The sequence below is a fragment of the Pleurodeles waltl genome, chromosome 7 (assembly GCF_031143425.1).
Source record: "Pleurodeles waltl isolate 20211129_DDA chromosome 7, aPleWal1.hap1.20221129, whole genome shotgun sequence".
NCBI lineage: Eukaryota > Metazoa > Chordata > Amphibia > Caudata > Salamandridae > Pleurodeles > Pleurodeles waltl.
This window is the reverse complement of record NC_090446.1, coordinates 476574138-476600150: the sequence shown is the minus strand read 5'-3', so window position 1 is coordinate 476600150 and position 26013 is coordinate 476574138. Positions and strand designations below refer to the sequence as shown.

General features: G+C 42.4%; 1 protein-coding gene across 6 annotated transcripts in view; it reads left to right on the top strand.

Moving 5' to 3' along the window:
* The window catches only part of TAOK2 (TAO kinase 2), an 873025-nt gene that overhangs the window by 82836 nt on the left and 764176 nt on the right, over positions 1-26013 (top strand). For all 6 annotated transcript variants that reach the window (XM_069244102.1, XM_069244098.1, XM_069244095.1 and 3 more), the window contains exon 4: positions 12131-12228. The gene's annotated coding sequence lies outside the window, so the exon portion shown is untranslated. The remainder of the gene's footprint in view (positions 1-12130; positions 12229-26013) is intronic.

The following is a 26013-nucleotide window of genomic DNA, read 5'->3' as shown; positions in this document are numbered from 1 at the left end:
GATCAACACAGCATACAAGGACAATGGAACGTACATCAAACAAAACTGCATATAAATCACCTAGAACTTCTAGCAGTTTTTCAAGCACTAAAAGCTTTCCAACCAATAATAGTTCACAAATACATTCTCGTCAAAACAGACAACATGACAACAATGTATTATCTAAACAAGCAAGGGGGGATGCACTCCACGCAGTTAAGCCTGCTAGCACAAAAGATTTGGCGTTGGGCAATTCACAACCAAATTCGCCTAATAGCACAATTTATACCAGGGATCCAAAATCAACTCGCAGACAATCTCTCTCGAGATCACCAACAGGTCCACGAATGGGAAATTCACCCCCAAATTCTGAACACTTATTTCAAACTCTGGGGAACACCTCAGATAGACTTGTTTGCGACAAAGGAGAACGCAAAATGCCAAAACTTCGCATCCAGATACCCACACAAACAGTCCCAAGGCAATGCCCTATGGATGAACTGGTCAGGGATATTTGCTTACGCTTTTCCTCCTCTCCCTCTCCTTCCTTACCTGGTAAACAAACTCAGTCAAAACAAACTCAAACTCATATTAATAGCACCAACTTGGGCAAGGCAACCCTGGTACACAACGCTGCTAGACCTATCAGTAGTACCCTGCATCAAATTGCCCAACAGGCCAGATCTGTTGACACAACACAACCAAAAGATCAGACACCCAGATCCAGCATCGCTGAATCTAGCAATCTGGCTCCTGAAATCCTAGAATTCGGGCACTTACAACTTACCCAAGAATGTATGGAAGTCATAAAGCAAGCCAGAAGGCCATCCACCAGGCACTGCTATGCAAGTAAATGGAAGAGGTTTGTTTGCTACTGCCATATTAATCCAATACAACCATTACACACAACTCCAGAACATGTAGTGGGTTACTTGCTTCACTTACAAAAATCTAACCTGGCTTTCTCTTCCATTAAAATACACCTTGCAGCAATATCTGCATACCTGCAGACTACCTATTCAACTTCCCTATATAAGATACCAGTCATTAAAGCATTCATGGAGGGCCTTAGGAGAATTATACCACCAAGAACACCACCTGTTCCTTCATGGAACCTAAATGTTGTCCTAACTAGACTTATGGGTCCACCTTTTGAACCCATGCACTCCTGCGAAATACAGTTCCTAACCTGGAAGGTGGCATTTCTCATCGCCATTACTTCCCTAAGAAGAGTAAGCGAGATTCAGGCGTTTACAATACAAGAACCTTTTATACAACTACACAAGAATAAGGTCGTCCTAAGGACCAATCCTAAATTTTTGCCAAAGGTTATTTCACCGTTCCATCTAAATCAAACAGTGGAACTTCCAGTGTTCTTTCCACAGCCAGATACCGTAGCTGAAAGGGCACTGCATACATTAGATGTCAAAAGAGCATTGATGTATTACATTGACAGAACAAAGAACATCAGAAAGACTAAACAACTATTTATTGCATTTCAAAAACCTCATGCAGGAAACCCAATATCAAAACAAGGTATTGCCAGATGGATAGTTAAATGCATCCAAATCTGCTACCTTAAAGCTAAACGACAGCTGCCCATTACACCAAGGGCACACTCAACCAGAAAGAAAGGTGCTACCATGGCCTTTCTAGGAAACATCCCAATGCAAGAAATATGTAAGGCAGCCACATGGTCTACGCCTCACACATTCACCAAGCACTACTGTGTAGACGTGTTATCCGCACAACAAGCCACAGTAGGTCAAGCCGTATTAAGAACATTATTTCAAACTACTTCCACTCCTACAGGCTGATCCACTGCTTTTGGGGAGATAACTGCTTACTAGTCTATGCAAAACATGCGTATCTACAGCGACAGATGCCATCGAACTGAAAATGTCACTTACCCAGTGTACATCTGTTCGTGGCATCAGTCGCAGTAGATTCGCATGTGCCCACCCGCCTCCCCGGGAGCCTGTAGCAGTTTGGAAGTTACCTTCAACTATTTGTATATGTATCATCTCAACCTTAAATAGGTACATACTTAGTCACTCCATTGCATGGGCACTATTACTACAATTCAACTCCTTCCTCACCCTCTGCGGGGAAAAACAATCGAAGATGGAGTCGACGCCCATGCGCAATGGAGACAAAAGGAGGAGTCACTCGGTCCCGTGACTCGAAAGACTTCTTCGAAGAAAAACAACTTGTAACACTCCGGCCCAACACCAGATGGCGAGCTATGCAAAACATGCGAATCTACTGCGACTGATGCCACGAACAGATGTACACTGGGTAAGTGACATTTTCATTACATGACCATGTTTCTTCCAAATGCTATTAATTGTTGTACTCTAGGGGTTGTTCTAAGCATTACAGTCATATCAACATATTAAAATATTTGTGGCATGGAAACTTGCCCCATAATGCTTTGCAGGGCACTACTTTTACAAAACAGTTTTGCTTATAACTCAGGCTGGGGTGGTCCTAGGACAATGGGACCAGCCTCAAAACATTCACTACAATGTGCTCTTTCTGTCTATATTACCTCTGGGTCCCCACACTGTTAGCGGGGACTCCAAGATAATAAGCCTTACCACCAGTCATTTTTCTTTTTAAACTCTCTCAAGGCTGGAAATATTTTACAGCTGAGAAAAGTAATGTTTTATGGGCTTTGTTCGTAATATCATTGCAATAGGCATTCTAGCCTTGAAAATGTATAATGTCCTCTACGGTCTACATATATGGTTACCCTGCATTACTTTCTCCCGTTGTTTTTTCATGTGATTATGCTCTCTAAAGGCTGATTGTATGGTTACATGACCATGTTTCTTCCAAATGCTATATTTATTGTGGTGTCCTCTAGGTGCTGTTAAGAGCATCGCTGTCAATATACTACAATGTTCGGTGGCATGTGTAGCTGCAGATACACATGCTGTGCATTATCCTGCCATCTAGTGTTGGGCTCGGAGTGTTACAAGTTGTTTTTCTTCTAAGAAGTCTTTTCGAGTCACGGGACCGAGTGACTCCTCCCTTTCGGCTCCATTACACATGGGCGTCGACTCCATCTTAGATTGTTTTCTTTCCGCCATCGGGTTCGGACGTGTTCCTCTTCGCGCCGTATTTTGAATCTGGAAAGTTAGCAAAAGTATTGAAAATTCGGCGGTATTGTTATTGCTCGGTACCAGGTTAGTGTTAGTGAACCGGCACCGACATCAAGACCGCTTCGGTGACCCTTCGGGGCTTCCACTCTAAACCGAGGCCTGGTCGACCCAACCACACCCGTCGTCCCAGACTAATGGACCGGACCCCCTTCCGTTTCTGTCCTAAGTGTCACGCAAAGTATCCTTATACAGACCAGCACTGGGTCTGTAATCTGTGTTCCTCACCCAAACACAGAGCGGATACTTGCGAAGCTTACCGAGCGTTCAGATCGAAAAAGACCTTGAGGGATCGACGTGCAAGAGGACTACAAATGGCGTTGAAACCGAAAGAACAGCTCGACGTTGGAGAGGAGGAAAGCATCTCCATCCAAGAGACGGACTCTGATGAATCCGAAGGTGAACGACCCTTGACGGTGCAACGAACCGTGAGTAAACCTGCCCCGTCCAAAACTCAGGGTCACACCAAAACATTTAAGGCCATGGGGACGCCACCGCCAGCAAGCCATGGCTCAACCCACTGAAAGGAAGGTGACCAAACATCGGCACCGAAAAAGGCCAAAGAATTGCCGAAGACTTCCGACTCCTGTCGAGAATCCGGCACTGAACGATCTCGACACCGAGAGTTCGAATCGACCAAACCACGGAAAATCTCCTCGGAACGGAAAAAGACTGTAACAGAAACCTCGGTATCGAAAAAAGCGGCCTCGCAGCCGAAAAGAAGCTCTTTTACAGAAGAGCAAGGACTTTCCAGCCAACTCAAGGAAAGACATCAATTTGAGCAAGAGTTAGGTATGGAAGAACCTGACCATACACAACGGAGGTTACACATTCAAAAAGAGACTGGCAAGATACAAACTTTACCTCCACTCAAATCAAAAAGGAAACTTGCATTTCAGGAGACAGAAATGCAACCTAAGGCAGAGGTGGTTAGAGACAAATCTCCACAACCGATGTTCTCACCACAACCGTCCCCACCTCACTCACCACAATTGTCACCAGTGGGAACGCCCATAATGCAGTCACCCACACATACTGGGATGACACAGGATGACGCTGATGCATGGGACTTATATGATCCACCAGTATCGGATAACAGTCTAGAATGTTATCCAACAAAGCCGTCACCACTAGAAGACAGTACTGCATATACACAGGTACTATCCAGGGCAGCTATGTTCCACAACGTAGCAATGCACACAGAGCCAGTGGAGGATGACTTCCTTTTTAACACTCTGGCATCCACTCACGCTTCCTATCAGAGTCTGCCGATGCTCCGGGGCATGCACAAACACGCGCAACAGGTCTTCCAGGAGCCTGTAAAGGGAAGAGCTATCACGCCTAGAGTTGAGAAAAAGTACAAACCTCCCCCAACAGATCCTGTGTTCATAACACAGCAACTCACACCGGACTCAATGGTTGTAGGGACGGCAAGGAAAAGAGCAAACTCTCAATCGTCAGGAGACGCTCCACCACCTGACAAAGAAAGTAGAAAATTCAACGCTGCGGTCAAGCGAGTGGCAGCACAAGCAGCCAATCAATGGCGAATAGCAAATTCACAAGCCCTACTTGCACGCTACGACAGGGCACACTGGGACGAGATGCAAGACATCATACAGCACTTGTCCAAAGAACACCAAAAATGTGTCCAGCAAGTAGTGGAAGAGGAAGAGACCATACCTAATAACCAGATAAGGTCCGCAATAGACTCGGCAAACACGGCAGCACGGACTGTCAACACAGCTGTGACCATTCGCAGACATGAATGGCTGAGAAGTTCTGGATTCAAGCAAGAGATTCAACAAACGGTGTTAAATATGCCGTTTAATCAACAACAGTTGTTTGGGCCGGAAGTCGATATAGCCATTGAAAAAATGAAAAAAGACACAGACACGGCCAAAGCCATGGGCGTGCTCTATTCCCCACAAGTCAGAGGCACCTTTAGAAAACCACAATTCAGAGGAGGTTTTTGGCAACAAACACCTGAGCCTTCCACCTCTCAAACCAGACCCACCTATCCGGCACAATACCAAAGGGGGGGGTTTCGTGGTTCCTATAGAGGACAATTCCCAAGAGGAAGGGGAAAATTCCAAACAACCAAACCAAGCCAGACCAAGCATTGAATTCAATGTCGCAACACCCCAACACTTGTCACCAGTGGGGGGGAGGCTAACCACATACTACCAAAACTGGACACATATTACTACAGACGCATGGGTCCTATCAATTATCCAACATGGTCATTGCATAGAGTTCACGAGATTCCCGCCAGATGTGCCACCCAAAACGCACAGACTGTCCCAACAACACTTAGACCTATTACAAATAGAGGTCCAAGCACTACTGCAAAGACAGCAATAGAGCTTGTACCCAATCATCAAAAAGGAACAGGTGTCTACTCACTATATTTCCTGATTCCAAAAAAGGACAAAACGTTAAGACCTATCTTAGATCTCAGAACACTGAATCTCTTCATCAAATCCGACCACTTCCACATGGTAACACTTCAAGACGTAGTTCCCTTATTCAAAAAGGAGGAATACATAACATTGGATTTCAAGGATGCGTATTTCCACATACCCATCCATCCTTCTCACAGAAAATACTTAAGGTTTGTAATGCACAGCATACACTATCAATTCAAAGTGCTACCGTTCGGAATAACAATAGCCCCAAGGGTATTCACAAAATGCCTAGCAGTAGTAGCCGCTCACATAAGTAGACAGCACATGCACGTATTCCCATATTTAGACGACTGGCTAATAAAAACCAACACTCAACAACAGTGTCTTCTTCACATGCAATACGTCATAGAAACTCTACACAAACTGGGGTTCTCTATAAATTACCAGAAATCACATCTGCAACCATCCCAAATACAACAATATTTGGGAGCAACACTCAACACACAAAGGGCAATTGCTACACCATCTCCACAAAGAGTCCAATCATTCCAAATTGTAAGATCAAGCATACAACCGAACCAACACTACACGGTAAGGTTTGTAATGAAACTACTAGGCATGATGTCCTCATGCATAGCCATTGTCCCAAATGCAAGATTACACATGCGGCCCTTACAACAATGCCTAGCAAAACAATGGCCACAAGCACAGGGTCAACTTCAAGATCTAGTGTTGATAGACTGCCAAACACACTCCTCGCTTCAATGGTGGAACCCTATAAATTTAAACAAAGGGCAGCCATTTCAAGACCCAGTGCCTCAAGCTGTTATCACAACAAATGCTTTCATGGTGGGGTGGGGAGCACACCTCAACAATCACAGCATACAGGGTCAATGGGACAATCAACAAAAACAACTTCACATAAATCACTTGGAACTGCTAGCGGTTTTTCTAGCATTAAAAGCGTTTCAACCACTAGTAGCCCACAAACACATTCTTGTCAAGACAGACAACATGACAACAATGTACTATCTCAACAAACAAGGGGGGGGACACACTAGTCACAACTGTGTCTCTTAGCACAAAAGATTTGGCATTGGGCAATTCACAACCACATTCGCCTAATAGCACAATACATACCAGGCATTCAGAATCAGTTAGCCGTCAATCTCAGTCGAGATCACGAGCAAACTCACAAATGGGAAATACATCCCCAGATCCTACAGGATCACTTCCACCGTTGGGGAACACCAAACATAGACCTATTTGAACAAAAGAAAACGCAAAATGCCAAAACTTCACGTCCAGGTACCCACACCCTCAGTCCAAGGGCAATGCTCTATGGATCAGTTGGTCAGGGATATTTGCTTACGCTTTTCCCCCTCTCCCACTCATTCCTTATCTGGTCAACAAACTAAGTCAAAACAAACTCAAACTAATACTCATAGCACCAACCTGGGCTCTCCAACCGTGGTACACAACACTGTTGGACTTATCAGTAGTACCCCACATCAAACTACCAAACAGACCAGATCTGTTAACACAAACAACAGATCAGACACCTGAATCCAGCATCGCTCAATCTAGCAATCTGGCTCCTGAAGTCTTAGAATTTGGACATTTAAATCTTACACAAGAGTGTATGAAGGTCATTAAACAAGCCAGAAAACCTACAACAAGACATTGTTACGTAAGCAAATGGAAGAGATTTGTTTGCTACTGCCACACTAATCAAATTCATCCACTACATGCCTCCACAAAGGACATTGTAAGCTATTTATTACACTTACAAAAGTCTAATCTAGCATTCTCTTCCATAAAAATCCATCTCACTGCAATATCTGCCCATCTGCAGATTACACATACAACATCACTTTTTAGAATCCCAGTCATTAAAGCATTTATGGAGGGGCTAAAAAGAATCATACCACCAAGGACACCACCAGTACCTTTGTGGAACCTTAATATTGTATTAGCACGACTCATGGGCCTACCATTTGAACCCATGCATTCTTGTCAAATTCAATATCTGACTTGGAAAGTAGCCTTTCTAATAGCTATCACATCACTTAGAAGAGTGAGTGAAATACAAGCATTTACTATTCAAGAACCCTTTATACAAATACATAAACATAAAGTGGTTCTCCATATAAATCCAAAATTCTTACCAAAGGTCATATCGCCATTCCATCTAACCAAACTGTGGAACTCCCAGTCTTCTTTCCATATCCAGACTCAGTAGCTGAAAGGGCCTTGCATACATTAGACATAAAAAGAGCACTAATGTATTACACTGACAGAACGAAACAATTTCGTAAAACAATTGTTTGTTGCTTTCCAAAAACCTCATGCAGGTAACCCTATATCCAAACAAGGCATTGCCAGATGGATTGTTAAATGTATTCAAACTTGCTACATTAAAGCAAAAAGAGAATTACCTATTACACCAAGATCACATTCCACTAAAAAGAAAGGCTCCACAATGGCTTTTCTTGGGAATATACCAATGACAGAAATTTGTAAGGCAGCCACCTGGTCTACTCCACATACATTTACTAAGCATTACTGTGTAGACGTGTTAGCAACACAACAGGCCGCAGTAGGACAGGCTGTATTAAGAACATTATTTCAGACAACTTCAACTCCTACAGGTTAAACCACCGCTTTTTGGGGAGATAACTGCTTATTAGTCTATGCACAGCATGTGTATCTGCAGCTACACATGCCACCGAACGGAAAATGTCCCTTACCCAGTGTACATCTGTTCGTGGCATGAGACGCTGCAAATTCACATGCGCCCTCCCACCTCCACGGTAGCCTGTAGCCGTTTTTAGTTGCATGACAATTGTAAATATGTAAATAAATATTATTTTAATAGACATTAGATACATACATTACTACTCCATTGCATGGGCACCTCTAGTATACGCACAACTCCTACCTCACCCTCTGCGGGGAAAACAGTCTAAGATGGAGTTGACGCCCATGCGCAGTGGAGCCGAAAGGGAGGAGTCACTTCGTCCTGTGACTCGAAAAGACTTCTTCGAAGAAAAACAACTTGTAACACTCCGAGCCCAACACTAGATGGCAGGATAATGCACAGCATGTGAATCTGCAGCGTCTCGTGCCACGAACAGATGTACACTGGGTAAGTGACATTTTCCATTTGTGTCACGAAAACTCACCTATAATGCTTTGCAAAGCATTACTTTTACAGAACATTTTTGCTCATAACTCAGCATGTGGTCATCTTAGGCAGTGGGACCACCTTCAAAACGCTGTTTCTGTTTACATCATGTGAGTCCCCACACTAGGTTAGTGGGGACCTCCAAGTATTAACCCCTCCCACCAGTCAGTTTCTTTTTTTAAGCTTTCTCATGGCTAGAACTTTTGTTGTACTGCTGGGAGAAATTTGTTTTAAAGGCCTTGTTTGTTATATCATTGCAGTAGGCCTGCTAGCCATATCAAGCATTTGTAATGCAATGGGTCTTGTGTTTGCTCGAGTTAGAACTATTAGCATTGTAAATTCGTAACTGGACTTATCTTGCCACATAAATTGAAAATGAAAAGTGAAACAGTTGACAATAAGCAAGCCGATTCAAAGTGCCACGGCTAACATGAGAGCGAAGGAGAGAAACAAAAGGAAAAAAGTTCACTCGTAGTCCAACATATCGGCAAACGTGCAGTTATCCATGTAACAGGGTCTTATGTCCAAGGCGGTTATAAAACGTCCCCAAGGAGGGACAAACGTTAATCATTTTCCACTGATAACAAAGGATTTCTTAAAGGCAAGCCCATGAATGAGTGGAGGGCGTAGTTAAAAGCCCACAGATAGATTACAACAGGTCCAAGCGCTTGCGCCTGACCTAAAAAGGCCCTCTAGGGGCAAAGTATATGGTTACACTGCATTACTGTCTCCTGTCTTCTTCATGGCGTTATGATCCCTACGGGCTAACAATACGGTTACATGACCATGATTCTTACAAATGATATTTTGCTATGGTCCCCTCTAGGGGCTGTTTTGAGCATTTTAGTCTAATGCCAAAAGTTTATTTCTGATAAAGGTTCATATGATAATTGTATATCTTTTTAAAAATCTCTCCTTATTACAATTGTGGCCATGATTCAGGCCAACTTAACATCCTTTAATACACTATGGCTGTTACAACACTCTTGATATGTTTGAGGGACCCTTCTAGTTTATTTCTCCTCTGTGGCGGTCTTGTGACTTGTTTAGGGGAATTGTGGTAGCCAACCAGCAACTCTGATGGTGAGATGGGGAAAGTTGTATTCTATTGGAATTAGCATGGCAGCTTTAAATTAGAATGCTAAATGGCAACATTTTCATTTTTTGTGCAGCTAGAGGAAGAAGGTAAATGCAAGTGATTTAGTTGTATGCAGGGCCACTGGAAGTATATAACAGGAAAAGACGAAATTGTGAGGCAGAGTTTGTGGCAAAAAATGTCCAGTTATTAATTTACAATGGTAATAGCGCTAATTCAAGCAAAGGAGACCTATTGCATTGCAAATGCTTGGTGTTATTTAGTGTAAATCAGTTCAGTAGTTTTGGAGTTATTAAAGTAAAAAGAAATATAGATATCTAGGGAATCGAACTCTTCGCAGATCAGCTCGCGGAGGATCCAGGGGAAGAGCGATGGCCTGATTGGCTGGCTGCAACCTGAGAGGAAGTTGCCTCCGCTGAATTTTTTTATTTACTAGCTTCGGGTTGGGGGGGGGGGAAGAGGGAGGAAGAACAATTTTAAAAAAAAACTGACACAAGGGGTCGGGATAAAGGGAACCTGATGCCGTAGGAGCTCTGTAGGGGTTGCTGAGGGACTCCCATTGGGCTAAAATAGGCCACATTTTTATTTTTATTTTTTTGGGCCGATCCTCTGTTAAACTTGGACTCTCAGCGTGGCCCCCATGTAAATTTGCAAAGGATGCGCAAATACCAAAAACAATAAATAGAAAATAAACACCCACACACACACACCAAAACCTGCTGCTCGTGGCCGTGCACAATGTGGGGTTTGGTGCATGCGGGGGACAGGGGTTTGCCGATATTATTTTAGGTTTAAAATAAAATAAAAACATGCAAATTCACTGGAAAAAAAAAACAAAGGTTACAGGGGCATTCTAGTTAGGTTGACATTTTACCCATACAAAACCATAGCAATTCAGCAATTATAGTTATACTTAGCTGAAGAAACTAGAACTCGTGCCATTAAGCAAGTTTATGAGTTGTAGTTTCCTAACAAGTTTAAGTATACCTAGAACTGCTGAATTTATTTGGTTTTGTATGGATAAAACATCATCCTAACTATAACTTCCCTGTAAACTTTGTTTTTTTTGTTCTGTGAGTGTGTGTAATATACAATGAATACACTCACCTCAAATGTTTGTCCTACTAGAAATAATTTGAGGTAAGCAGATTTCGGATCCAATTAGGAGTTTGGCAGACTGGAACACCCATCCTCCAAACTCCTGATGGGGTGGTTGCCACTGTGTTGGCTACCTCCCTGCCGGCACCATTAAGACTTTGCTGCTGGGCTCACTGGCGGAAAACAAGGAAAACACCGGCAACATTGTCGCTGACTTGTAATCGAGCCGGAAGCAATGCTGTCACATACAGGGGCCAGCAGCACCTTCATAATGCGCAATGTCTGCACATCAGGCAGTGCGCATTATGAGGGTGTTGGACAGGGTGCCTCTTGCACTGCCCATGCCACGGCCATGGACAGTGCAGGGGCCCCCCTGTGGCCCTCCGCACCAGTTCTCCTCCAGTGTTTTCATGGTGGTGAAACCGCAATGAAAAGGCTGGCGGAGAACCAGGTTGTATTTAGGAGGGCAGCGCTTAGTTCAGCGCCACCCTGTCTAATTCCAACCTCCACTGCTGTCAGCCTGTCGGGATCTCTGATCCCGGTGGAGACGGCAGTAGGTTGGCGGGGCTGCCTGTCAACCTTGTAATGTGGCAGTCTGACCACCAGAACCGATGTGGTCCGACAGCCACTGCAAGTGTGGTGGTCCGAGGACCACCACATTCGTAATTAAGCCCTTAGTGTGTTGGTGGTGTTGTAAAGTGCTCCATATAATAGAGCCTAAAACGTGGGAATGTCGTAGCGTTCCTTACTTGTGTTTTTTTGTATATATAAATGTATGAAACAGACACTGCAGTGTTTCCCCCCCCCCTCCACCCGCCTCCCCCATGGAGGTTAAAGAAGAAAGCCTTTGAATTGTATTGCTAGATAATATAGATGGTTTATGGCTGTGAGCTTACGGACAACTCAATGGAAATCGCTATGTCTAGCAGAATTGAGGAAATATTTCCTTCCTACCTAACCCACACTTTGAAGTGGGGGGCAGAACACTTGAGGGGGGAGTATATTTTGTTAAATCAGTAGGAGCCACTTCATTCTTATTTATCTCTGTTTTGATCGTTGAATGGAAGCAACTTTGTGACCCGTTTGATAAGACAGGCGAGTGCCCTTTACTTGTAAGCTTTCGAACTCCTACTTGGGGGTGGATGGTAGTTGAAAATGCTGCCATCCTGACATTCTGTATGTTTTTTTGTTTTGTTTTTAGGATGATGATTCAGGCAAAGGAAGTGCGGTGTTTGGATTACATAGGAAGTGGGTGAACTAGCTGTCCCTTTACTGACACTGTGGCACAGTGTAACTGAGGTAAGTTTAACTGTTGAGCGTGTGTGTACTATTACTTGAGGGACTTTACCTTAATTTTTAATTAAGTAAATGTTCACGGAGATGCAGCAAGGTTTTAATTAATATGATGGTGTTTAACTCATGCCTATAACATTGAAGTCAGTATTTATTAAAATGATGGAAATTGCATTTTTTTTTATGTGACCCGCTCTTATCAGATCGCTTCATGTAAACGACGATGTCTTATACACGTTTTTGTAACCGTTTTATAGCCAAATGACATAGCATGTTAGTGATTTTTTTTTCTAAAATAAGTGCAGATTCCCAAAGATTTCCTTAGAAACCCACTACTAAAGCTGTGGAATCCTAGAACAGCTGAATAACGTGACTGACAATTTTAGATTTCTTGTCCTACATCTTTCTAACACCACCCTATACTCCCTATGGCACATATTGAGAACAAAATGAAGTTATAGGTATAAACAAATCTCAGTTTTAATCCTGATATCTCTGCCAAAAAGCATGTTTAGAGATTGTCTTCCATAAAGAATCTGCAGGTTTTAAAAGCTGTGTTTTAGTAATTGGTTTGTTGGTGATGTGAGCTTTCTTGTGGGGAGTGGTATCGGTGCAGATTGTAACTATTGAGTATTTGTAGAATCTATAATGTTGCAGTCATACTGTCTTGCTTTGTAGGGTCTGTGGGTTTTGTCTCACCAGACTGAACTTTTCCTGCTTTGCGCTCACAAAACAAGAGTTTGTGTCTTTGATTGAAAGGCTCCTCTCTTGGCTACGAAGTCTCCTATCTATTAACTCAAGCAAATATAGTCCTCAGTGCACAAACCGCATATTTACGAGGTCTACGTAGTCTAACCCAGTTGGGATTTATCAAACCCATCGACTTCACATTTTCGAGATCAAGTTACTCCTTGCCATCAGTCATTCGGATTAGATTATGGTTTTCAGATAGCATAGCGTCTTTAAAGAGTTCTTTTTTTTTCTGGAGACACTACCTTTTGTAATCCTTAGCACACTGAAAACAGGCCTACCTTGGAACGCTTTACTTGTTTGTTAATGTGCACAAATTGCAGATGAACATATTTTCAGATAACTGTGTTGGTAGAAAAATAACTAGTATCTTTGGAAATGCTCCTTTCCTCTCAATTGTATATTGAATAGAAACTGTAAGAATATTTAAAAAAACTGTGATTGGATAAATAAATATTTTAAAGTGAGGGACTGTAGGACTGGCTTTTTAAGTCGAGCATATTTTCGGGCGCTACTTTAGCGACGTGATTGTATCTATGGGCTTTTAATCACGCCCGTCACTATCATTTTTTATGGGCTTGCCATTCAAAAAATCATTATTCATTGGTAAATGTTTTACGTTTGTCCCGCCTTGGGTCAGTTTTGTTACTGCCTTGTTTTTATTATCAACCTCTGCTGCCCCACCGCCAAGCTCCCCCGTTTCTTCTCCTCTATGTCCGGGTTTTCTTCCCCCATCAACCACTTAGTGCCCCCGGTTCCCACCTTTCTGCTTCTCTGTGGCGTTTCCAGCTTCCACTGCCTGCTGCACAGTTGCTGTCACATCTGCTGCATATATTGAAAGTTGCAATTTGCTTCTGCGCCGCATCTTTCTTAAAATGTCACTTTGTAGACTGTATTACGTTTCTTGTTTTAATATCGCTCCAAGATGGTCGATCACCATTTCGGAATAGTAAATATACGTGCTCGGTGACTTGTGGACGCGACGCCTATATGTCATCACACTGGGCAGCTGTATAGTCATGCCGCACCTGCGTCATGATGCAGTCGCACGCGTGTGTGAGGACAACAGCCTGCATACACATCATTGCTCTTACGTTTTTTTTTCTAATTACTTTGGCGGCCAGGAGGCAAGACCTTAATGACTTTAATATTGCTTATTGTTTTTTTTTGTCAGCTGTGCATTTCTCGTGACTTGTTGTGAATGTCCTCATGTTTATTTACTCCTTAGCGGGTGGTGCTTTTTGTCGCGACAGTAGCTTCTTTGCTAGGAGCCCTCGATTTAGTTTTGGAGAGGAGTGCCTTTTGTTTTGTTTTTTCGAGCTGGACCACTCTACTTTATGCAGGCTTTCTACTTCCCTTTAAGTCCCCAAAAACATTTCAGCCATTACTTATGCTAGACTTGTGTCCAACTGTTTTTTTTCCTCTGCATCCTCTACATTTTGATCTCGAAATCAAAATCTGTCAGAGGCCGGGTTAATCTGACTCAGGCCATCACTTTAATTTTCATTTTGTCATATGAGTAGTTCGTTTGGTTAATCGCCAACTATTCGATTTTATCCAGCTGTTATGAGTTCTTTGTTTTCAACGGCTAATATTGTGTGTCTGTTAAATTCCCTTTCTTCAAAGGCAAGCAGGCAAAAAAGCTTAATGATTACGCCATTGTTATTTCCCCGATGCATTAAAAGCCTTTTCTCTCTAATGTTCAACCTCTGCTACATAAAGCCAAAATATGGTTTTAGGAAATGGGGTCACTGTTGTTGGGAAAATGGGATAGGGCTAATGCTATTGACTTTCATACCACTAACAAAGGACACTGAGTTTTCTAGGGCCATTCTCATCGGATCACAAGGTGGAAATGTTACTAGCCTAGTCGAAAGTATACCTACCGCAAATCTTATGGCTGTAGGATCGAAGAGGCCTACACATGCGTTAAAATGAACACAGTCTTAGCTGGTAATTAAGCAAACATAGGGTTTACCCTCCAACGCTGGCAGTTAGACTATGAGCCAATTTTGGAACAGACATATGAAGGCCTCGAATACTTTTTATTTTTTTTTTTTAATTTTTTTTTACATGGACTGTGCTTATTGCCATTGACTTATTTTGAATCTAAATGCAGAATTGATTTTGTTCCATTGTTCTGATCATAGGTTCAAAAGTGAAACCTGTGGCAAATGCCTTAAAGGCTTTTTCTTCTGATTATGTATGATCAGTTGTGAAGTGCTGCAGGGGGAAATGGAAAATGATGGCATATTGTGTATTAGCTCATCGCAGGGCAGAGTTGAATTCTTCACACAGAAAATATTACTTAGGATGGATTCATCTTCCTGCAGATCCTCATTTTTGAGGGTCCATTCAGGCGCCAGTCTGGTCTAGAAAGTTTCTCCAACAGTAGCTCCACATTTTCGCCAGGTGGTGCTGTGTAACTTTACCATCCAGGTGCAATGACATTAGAGTATATTGGGCGTCAGCATGCACTCTGTCTATACCTGTTTTTGTGTGCCTTTTAAGCTGGAGTACATTTTTGTGATTAATTTTGGATAAAGCATCAAACAGTATAAACGTTACCACAATTTTCCCTCCTACCGAATGAAAACCACCACCCCACCCTCAAGTTGCCATCCCCATCCAATTAATTCCTACCTCCGAGCTGATGAATTCATTACAATTTCAAGTAAAAATCTAGTGAAATCCTTATTTTTTTTTTAGTCTCCAGTGTCCTTACTTATTGCATTAAGAATCTTCTGGAATTTGTAAGGCTCTCCATCATCTGAGACTCGTTAAAATAATTCCCCACTGTTTCATACATTCCCATTCCTTCTCTTCAGCATTTTTTTTTTTTTTCCCCCAGTGCCAGGCTCCACCAGATCTTACTCATCCAGGCCACTTCCCCCAGAACGCCTGTAGTGCCCCAGAGTGACAGAGTACTTTTTTTGCTTCTAAGGGTAGATGGGAGACTGATGTACCTTTTCTGCCATATAAGGGATGCATTTCTTGGCAGTGGATCCAAGCAGGATGTCAGCTGTGTGCCAACTGGGAACCCATCACTCCCTCAGTTGTTTTTAAGAACTGACTGCCAGGAGGATGGGTCTTCAGACAAGACCAACACCCGGTCCTCCGCGTTAACTCCAAGAGTGAACTTTTTAGGTGACTCGTGGTTTTCAATATAGTGGGAGTGGAATACCATTGACGTCGTATTTTCAAGAGTTTCTCTATCAGCAATGTGCCTCCCCCTGGTGGTTATATCTTCCCACTGGTCATCATTTAGCTTGATGGCAAGCTGTCTTTCCTATGCATTTTTCAAAGGGAGTCTTGTGAAGCTTATTTAGTAACTGGTATAACCTAGAGAGCACTCTCTTGTTGCTATCATGGTGGCTAAGATAAGTTTCAAATGGAGTGCGGTCTGTAGTAGATGTCTTTTTTAATATATGTAGCTGGACGACCCAGTGGTGCACCTGGAAATTGAGAAATCAGTCAGTTTCTTGAAGCTCATATTAGCTCTGAAGTTGATCCAAAGGTTGTATATGGCCCATTCAAACACATCCTTTAAAGTTCTAAATCCTCTGTCCCACCAGTTAAGGAATCCTCTTCTATCAGAACCTGGGCAGAAAATCAGTGTTTCTGTTTAAGGATGTTTGCTGGGAATGGAATATAGATAAAACTATACAATTGTTGTACCCCATATCTGCAGAGTAGATGCTGTGATCGGGGAAATGTACAAGGTATCCTCCCTGACGGGTTTAGGTGTCCTCAGGACATCTCATAGGTAACCCCCACTTAAGATGTGGCCAGTCATGCATTAACGTTTGTCCATATCACTTTGTCCAGTCACAGAAGAAACACAGGTGCCCCACATAATAATAGTTAAGGAAATCTAGCATCTCTATGCTCCCTATTTGATACTCAGGGTGCATTGCAGTAGGCTGAAGCCTCCCTCTTCTATTTTATTTCACAAAATGTGTACATTATAACTTATCTTCCTCTATATATTTTATAATTTGAAATGGGAATGTTTGAAAGATGTATATAGTACCTTAGTAAGCAGTGACAATTTGAAGGCTGCTTACATGCCATAGCCTGGAGAAATTTCAGTTTCTTCAACTACGAAGTTCATCTTATATGATAATCCTAATTTTACGTAGATTTGTCTCTCTAATTGGTGCTGTGGAGTTTCCTAAATCTAGACTTGGGTATCTAATAGTTGAAGTAGTCCTCTGTAGCTGTAACGTTTGAAGTGCTGCAATCATCCCAAAGGAGAGGAAATCTTAAGATACTCAGATTGGGCTGAATTTATGTGAAACCACCATACTGATTGGAACTCTTCTAGTTCTTTCATGAGGGATAGGAAGTGACTTGGTGGGATCTGTCAGTAAGACCAATATATCATTTGCAAACCTTGTTAGTTTGAACCTCTCACCATCAAGACGTACCTCATGAGTTTTTGCGGATTCTTTGGGCAAGGGGTCCTGTGAGCTAGCAAAAAAGAGGGAGGAGACTGGGCAGCCCTGCCTTGTACCTCGTTCTATTGGAATCTGCTTTGACATTATTCCGTTTACTCTGACTCCTTACTTAGGGGGAGGATATTCTAGCATCAGACACCCTCTAAATGTCTCCTCTACGCTGATCTCCTGCAGGGTATCGTCCTTGAAGCCCCAGTCTACCCTGCCAAACTCATTCTCAGGATCCAGTGAGATCAGGACCACATTTCTTCACCATTTATTGACAGAGACAATAAAGTGGACGGCTTTTGGTAGTCTCATTAGTTTGCCTTCCAGCGACAAACCCAGATTTTTCAGGACGTATTAGGTTTCTTAATGATAGTGAAGTCTGGTTGTCACACTTTGAATACTTTTAACATCCATATTGAGGAGAGAAAGACCTATAAGAGTTAACACTGTTGACAGATTTGCCTGGTTTTTAAATCGGGGAGATCTTTGATTCTGCCTTCTTGGGTGTAACGTTTTTCTCTTTAGTTATTTGAGATATACTTTAAGATTGGGTGTGTTTGAGCACTGAAAGGTTTGTAAAAATAAAATAGCTCAAACACATCTGGACCCTGGGCTTTAGATGGGCATAGGTCTGATATTTCTCTCAGAATCTGTTTTGGAGATGGGTTGCTCTGGTTTCATTCTATCAGCTGCTGAGGGGTGGGGATCTAGCACTCTCTATGCATTGTTTACAGCTGTACCCTGGGTTTGTGAGGATTCTTCTATAGATTTCCATAATAGTCGTGAACACAGTTAGCTTTATCTGCCTCTCCTGAGCACATCAAGATATTTATATCTCTAACTTCTACTATGAAGCTTATATCCTGTCAGTCACTTATGAGGTTAGCCAGGTGTTAACTCAGTTTTGGGAATATATAATTTGCCATGTACAATTCTGTCCCGCAAGTTTGTTACCCTCTTCCATAACTTCTGAGGTGTTCATTTAAGGGCTTCCTCAGCATCTTAGTTGAAGAGCTAATGTTGCTTTAATTTTCCAAAGTCTAGCAGCCCATGTATTTACTCTTTAAGAACTGCTTTCAGAGCCTCACAGTGTGCAAGCACTTACTTCTCCGTGGTCGCTTTTTGTGTTATGTATTCTATAGTGCATTTGCTAACTTTGGCGATGGGGGTCACTTAGCTTCACTGAGGCGCAAGTGCTTCTCTCCCTGTCTGGGAGTGAGGATAAGTCAAAGGTGCAGGACATTGGAGCATAATCTGAAATGCTTAGTGGTCCCTGGAAGACATCTTGGATCTTGAGGAGTAGCTTTTTTGTTGACCAGGTAGGTCATGCCACCATGTCTATAGCTCCATAGTCTTGCTGGATTTTTTTGGTCATGAGGCAGGTAGAGTGTTAGAGGTTTGGAGATGGGTGATTGTTGCTCTGTGACCTTCCAACACGTCCCTTGGTTGTCGTATTGTGGTGAACTTATGCTCACCCAGGTCTCCTTAAGGTATTTTGTTGACTGAATCCGACCTTCCCATTGGAAAATGATCTGGAACGGTTGACCCCACTTGTAACTAATGGCCAAACAGAAAGAAAGAGCTACCCACGCACCAATAAAGATATAATATACCTGATAGTGATTTAGACGCTGTGGAGTCTGCAAACTTATAAAGTACATCTTAAAGTTTTTAACATTCTTTTGTTTATTGAAAATCATTATTTTCATCTGCATTAAAAATATAGCAATAGTACCAAATATAACAAAGGAAAACACATATGTCAACATTCACATATTATTCACTGAGCTATTATCAAAGTAAATGTACGTTTTCCTCAAACCTCTAGTGAGTTCACTATCTGTATATCTAAAGGATACGGGACTTGTGATCTCCACGGTGAAGGGCGTGGCTTTTGACCCCATAATGGAAATATTAGTCACAACGGACATTGAGGCATCTTATACCAATATACCTCAGCAACAGCAGTTATAACGATCCTCGAAAGATCAGGGATAATGAAAATCGTGCCTCTGTTATACAATCCATCACAATCGTCCTTGGACAATACTTTTTTTAATTTAATGGGAGGGTGTACCAACAGATAAAGCGGGTCACGGGTGTGGAATTTATTAAAATATCTACTTGTCCAGGGGACAGGTTGCTTCTCAAATCTACTTGTCCTGTAAAAAGATCTACTTGTCCCTTTGGTGCCATGTAGTGTGGCGACAAATTATGCCTGCAATTAATAGCCTCTCTGATTATGCCAGGGCTACTACCGTAGTAGGGCTTGAATACTTGGAGTTTCAATCCCTACTGTAGCAATTTCCTTATTTTGCCACCTTTCTGCAGATCTGCATACTGGGGCTGGAGGAAGCAGTAAGCAATAGTTCCAGGGCTGGAATGCCTTTGAGTCTGCAAACCTACTAAACTGCATGTTTTAAAGATTTTTACCAGCTTCTCTCTAATATTTTCCCATAATAAGAAAGGTTGGACATTTACTCCTGACAATGGCAGAATTAGAACTTCTTCCAGGGTTGGGAAGAAAGTGGCTGGAGGGAAAATGAACTTGCAAATGCTCAATAGATTTTCACATGAGCAAATCTACACATCGTATTTACCCATGCTAAAATACAGTTCACAAATATTTTATAGGGGTACGACATATACCATGGGTGCACTTTTGTGACTTTCTTTAAGAATTTGGGGCCACAAGTGGGTAGGTTCAGATTTGTGACCTGCAAATTGCGAGTCTCAAATCAGAATGTAGGATGGTGTCCTTGACACCATCTGTGATTCGCAAGGGCTTCGCAAATGCCCACATCATGAATAATCATGAGGTGGGTCGCAATTTGCGACCCCCCTCGCGAATGGTGGCCTGCTGGAGACAGCAGACCACCATGTCTGTGACTGCTTTTCAATAAAGCAGGTTTTTTTGTTTTTTTTTTGTAATGCAGCCCTTTTTCCTTAAAGGAAAACGAGATGCATAACAAAAACGAAAAATGAAACGTTTTCGTTTCATTTTTTCAGAGCAGGCAGTGGTCCGCAGCACCACTGCCTGCTCTGAAAAAATGTTTACAGTGACATTCACAATGGGGGAAGGGGTCCCATGGGGATCCCTTCCCTTTTGCGAAAGTGTTAGCACCCATTTGAAATGGGTGCAAACTGCGATTGGTTTGCGCCCACGTTCGTGGTCACAAAACAATCCTACATTGCACTGCAAGTTGCAATTAGGAAGGGAACACCCCTTACTAATTGCGAGTCGCAAACCCGTTTTGTGATTCGGTAACCAGGTTACTGAATTGCAAAACTGGGTTTGTGCATCGCAATGTGCTTTTTGCACTTCGCAAACAGCGAAAGTCGCTGTTTGAGACATGCAAAAAGCTACCTACATGTGGGTCTTGGTCCCTAATTAGGTCTGGTGTTAACAAAGACATTTTGTTTTTATTAAACTTCTATTTCTCTCTCTTTCGGCTGGCTTTACTGTGAGTGATCGCATTCTGCTCTTCCACAAGGATCATATAGCCACACAAAGTAGTTTTGTTCAGTGTCAGGAACTACAGTGGCAATCAGTGACGTAACGAAACTGGAGGGTGCCCCTTTGCAAAGAACATGGAGGAGCCCCCTCTCCAGACTCACTCAGGGCAGGTGCTGTGCTGAAGGGGCCCCCTGGAGGGCGGCTGCGGGGCCTTTGTTATGCCGCTGGTGGCAACGTGTGCTTTAAGAGTTCAAAAACTTTTTGGGGGGGGTTTGCCAATGTTTGTTACAATGTTGAGGGCCTGGTAGCTCCCACAACAATAAAGTGTTACAAAAGCCATGTCAAAACAACACGCATTGATGAAACTAAAAGACTTATAAAAATATGTCAGATCAGTTGGCTTTGTCATTGTTTGTTTATTTTCATGCTTCCCATAATCGTGTTGAAAATGGTTACACTGATTTTCCATTAGAAATATTTTTGGGAAATACTAGCATGCCTCAACACATTTTACTAAATGACACTTCATTTGCATATAATCAGAGAGCATTCTGGGAGCATTATACTTAGCCTCTTAGCCTAAACTTTTCAAACGTGTGTACACGTTTTTTTTTTTTTGTACTGGAACCAACGTCAGTAGTGAAGTGTGACCTTAAAACATTTATTTACAGCACGCACCCTAATAATGAAGGCTTTCAAATAATGAACCATAAATACAAGTTCGAACAGCATTATCTTTTGGAAACACATTACCTCAACTGCAGAGAGTTCCACTCTCTGTAAACAGGCAGCCAAAAGGGTTCGTGCTGCAGGGGGTTGGGCCTACTTGTCCCAAGGACAAAGTAAACATAAAAACTTGTTGCCCTTGACCCCAAACAAGATGTCCCGGGCGTCGGGCGATAGGAATTCCACATCCCTGGGGTCAGCATGGGGGCGTCCTGTGGCTGCAGTAAAGCAAACCTTTTATATGGGTGTTTCTTTTTGTTGCTTTTTTAAAGAGAAATTAATATACAATCATATGGCCCCTTTCTATGATACTATACATCAGTAGAGTAGATACATTGATATTTCTTTCATTCTGAAGGGAGAAAATCAACTTCAGGAATTCCTCTTGTGGATCAACTTATGTGATCCTAATATGAAGTTAACACAGAAGACCAGCAGGAATAAAGTGGAATTCCTTGAAACATAGACTGAACATCAGGACCAACAGATACAGGCCTCCTTCACCAGACTGACAGCACTTAACACCCTCTTACATTATTTTAGTTTCCTCCCTCTCTGTCAGAAAGACAGAATCCCAGGAACTGCACCAACATCAGATTTTCTGGCCACTGCTGGGATTTTGAAAGAAAAACTGTTGGCTGTAGGATATCTGAGACGTTTAGTCCCAGAGTCCTTAATATGACCACGTTTTTTACAGTAGACACTGTTTCTGAACCATACTGGAGCCAGGGAAGATAAATTTGTCTGCGTAAACGGGTATTCAGACTTAAACCATCTGATTAGGCAGGTAATTAATTCCCAGTGTACAATTCCCATCATGGATCAATTGGTTGAAAAACTGCCTAACCTGATGTTTGCATTCAAACACAGCCTTCACCAAGATGCTTTATCAATTACAGCTAAGATTAACAACATGATATATTTTTGCCTAAAATTGATTACAGGATAGAAACAGATGTGGTTACTGTCATGCCTGTGAGGGAGACATTGTATCGGAGATTTTACAGTGGGGTCAAAGAAAATTGCCCTGAAAGACATGACGAAACGTAGATCGTCTAACGTCGTACATTTCATCCCCCGCCTGTGCCCGCTCGCATACGCAATAAAAAGACAGGGGCCCCTTTGGTTATCATACTGTACAACGCAAGAAAAGAGAATATTAGTTTTACACCTTAGGGACCTATAAGCTGGTCATCAGTGAGAAGTTCTTATGAGAGAACGCTATTCTCTAACTATAATGAGCTCTATTTAGTATTTAGTCTGGGATCTGTCTCCCCTTGTTTGTGGTAGTTTTCTCTTAGGGCATAGCTTATTGCATGAATTTTAAACAGATGAATTTTCCGTCATGTTTTTGACAGTGTATGGGGGGGAAGGGGGGGACAGCTCCATTCTTGATTTTTGGAGAGGCCGGCACTGGTATCCCAGGAAAGAATGTGTGCCGCCCCCCCCACCCCTGTTATCATCTTTCTTATCTCCTTTTTTCCTCTCTTCCCAGTCATTTGGGCTTCTGTTTGAATTGTAGCTCTTTGTTTGGTAGTTAATTTCTTTTTTGGGGGTTTACTTGGGTGGGTTTTTTTTTACACTGCATTTTTAAGGTTGTCAGTTCATTGTGTTGTTTCTTTAGTTTCATTTACGTTGTGAATTCAAGGCTTCCCTCATCCCAAATTAGTCCAGGGGATAGCTCTAATTGCTCCCAACATTGATAGTCCTTCTTCTTTTTGACTATATAAAGGGAAGTATTCTTCATTAATTTCAGCTTCGTTTTTTTGGACTACCCCTTTATTTTTTGGAGCGGGAAGGTTTCCCTCTATTTTATATAAGAAGTAAGCAGAAGATGCAGCGATCTCAAGCAGATGTTAAATATATAGCCTTGCAGATGTTAAAATGTGCTGAGCATCTTTGCCTGTCTTGATAAGACGTTTCCCGTTTTCTGTCTGACTTGAGAATTTGTGGCAAGTGCTTCCCCTGATTACAACTCATTGTTGTGTCTTGCTAGCGGGAATGATGGCCTCCATATTATTTAATAGGTAAGTGAAAGATGCCGCGGTTTCCAACAGGCAATAAATATAACCCCACTCTAGTTATGTGCTGAGCACCCGCGCCTGTTTTGATTAGACATTTTCTTGTTTTTCTATTTGTCTTTTGACATGGTGCCTGGCACACCCTTGCATTAAAACTTCATGTTGTGTCTCTAAGAATAGGGACTTTATGAATCTCACTCGACCCGCATTGGATAGTTGCATTTGTGTACCACCTATATTTAAAAAAAAGAAAACACAAAAAAAATGTGTGAACTATTGAGTATTCAGCTCTGTATATCTACTGTATTCCATTAGATGGGCTCTTGATACAGATTGTGTAATTGTCGCTTATTTCCACTGTTTCAGCTTATTTTTTATGTATAGCTGAGTGTGTCATTATAATGGGGGGGGGTGGTGGGGAGGGGAACATCGGTCTATTTTAGTTTGTCAGGTATTAGACTATATATCTCTTGTCAATGTGGCACACTGGGGAGGACATGGCTATTTTAGTTGGTATGCATTTAAGTATAATTCTCTGATATTTTGGGTTGACGTTTAATGTGTCTTTATGTCTAATTTAGCTTTAAGAAATCTCGATTTTTCATTTATTCCGTACCCTGTATATTTGTTTCAGTGAAAGTGGATGTATGGATTATAGATTAGTGATGAAACATTTGTTTGTTACAAGTGATTTAAGAACTAGGCCTGTTAACTATGGGGTTCTTCTGTGTTTTGTTACCGCTGTGAAAAGGAGCCAGGCAATTTATTATTGCTTGCCCCTATTATTTGGCTGTATTGAGTTCATAACCGGGGCTAAGTTCTTGCCACGATCACTCACACCTTTTCTGGTCCTAGAAGGCCTCATTGTTGAAATGCCTTTTTCTTACGTTATTGTTTTTTTTTTTTTTTTTTTTTTCAATCTTAATTAGAGGGTACTTATGGTGAAGTATATAAGTATCCTATATTATCATCCTAGATTATCTTTTTTTTATATATTTCTTAATAGCTGAGACCTTTCCCTCTGTATCCATTGGCAGGTAATTCTCTTGGCTATGCCTTTCCCTCTTCACATGGGACTTGACCGTTGTTGATCCAAGGCCCTCCATATCGCACGTGCACAAATATGTGTAGTTTCTCTTGTTTAAATCTTTTGTTCATGTTTTTTTCCATGTCTGTTGTCCGTTCACATGTGCTTGCAGCCAGTTGTGGTCTCCAAGCACTGGGGTTTATCTATAAAGCATGCTGGTGGAGGATAAAGATCACAAGGTTATTCTGGGGACGTTGTTGGGCGGAATACCAGAGTTAATCATTTATGAAAATTTATGCTGATCTGAACCTTTCTCTTTTAAGTACAGATATTTCTATTCGTATTGAATGAGCCTGTGCTCTCTCCTGTGATTTTTATTGTGGCCTTTGTTAGAACATGTCAGCGCCCTGAAGAAGGTGTTTCACACCTTGTGCGTTACTGAAACGCGCATAAGCACTTTTCAGGATTTTTGTACAAACCAGATTGTTAAGAAATACTGTTGACATTAATAGACACATCTTTGTGATATATGTGTAATATTCTGATGGATACAACTACCTGTGGATTCCTTGTCTCAGCATCCGACGGAAAGTCTTCTTCCTAGCTGTCCACGTCGACGAGGACGTCATAATGGCACGGCTCCACGTGACTCCGTCTGGCGTAAAAGTGCCAATAAGAGGTCCTCGTCGGCGTACTGACGTCAGTTTTTCTTTTTTCCGTGCCTTCGCCAATGGTTTTTCTTCCTGGCTCGTTGATAACTGTAGCGCTTTTTGGTGGTTACAATGTCACCTCCAAAAAAGTTTGGTTTCAAGCCGTGTAGAGAATGCGGGGGTCGGATGTCAGTGACCGACCCCCATTCCAATTGTATTTGGTGCCTCAGTTCGGAGCATGATGTGGAAGGATGCTCTTCGTGGCAGAGATTGAATCCAAAAGCTCTGAAAGAGCGTGAGGCAAAGCTTTTCCTAGCAAAGGCGAAGAAGAAGGGCCATAGAAAGGATTCCTCCCATGCTTCACCCAAGAAGCATAAGAAGCGGCGTCATCATGACTCTCAGCGCCGTCATGACTCTCGGCGCCGTTCGGAGCGGAGCAGGTCGAGGTCTCGGTCTTCTCGACACCAGAAGACATGGGAGATGAGCCCTACTGTCACGCCTCAGCCCGAGAGTCCGGAGTTGTCGTTTATCGTAGCCCTCAATTTTCGCCGGCGTCGAGGGGCCTGATGTACAGCAGACCTCGGCTCAACAGTACCCGGCTTTCCCAGCTCCATGGACGGATCCGGCGGCATTTTTTAATGCAATGTATGCCATGTTCCAATCCATGGCCCCTGCTGGTGCACCAGCGGGTCCCACAGGGCCATTGGCGTTT